Source organism: Triticum aestivum, chromosome 7A (assembly GCF_018294505.1).
Source record: "Triticum aestivum cultivar Chinese Spring chromosome 7A, IWGSC CS RefSeq v2.1, whole genome shotgun sequence".
Lineage (NCBI taxonomy): Eukaryota > Viridiplantae > Streptophyta > Magnoliopsida > Poales > Poaceae > Triticum > Triticum aestivum.
Window position 1 is genome coordinate 721,086,670 of NC_057812.1, and position 500 is coordinate 721,087,169.

Sequence of the window (500 nt, forward strand, 5' to 3'; positions counted from 1 at the left end):
CCAAAGGGGGGTATTCGTCCCGGTTCGTACCACCAACCGGGACCAAAGGTGGGCATTGGTCCCTGTTGGTGGCACCAACCAGGACAAAAGGGTGGCACGTCGGTGTGGTGGGAGTTTAGTCCCACCTCGCTAGTTGAGAGAGCTCAGCACCTGTTTATAAGCTGCGTTGCGGCTCAGGTGCTGAGCTCCTCTCTAATATGCAGGCAGTACTTGCCTACCCTTTTCACTGCCATGTTGGGCCTATTGGGCCTGCGGGCCTGCATCCTGGCCCATGTACAGATGAGTTTCTAGTCGTATTTAGGCCGTGGTGGCCCAGTAGGTGGCAATTTTTTATTTTTTCCCAGTTTTTTTGTTATTTTTTTTGCTTTATTTTTTTGTTTTGTTTCTACTTACAACAAAATACTTATTTATTTTATTTTATTTTGTTTCTAATTACTTATTTATTTTATTTTATGATAATTCTTTTTGCTATTAAAGTTTCTAACAAAAATAGTTCTTTA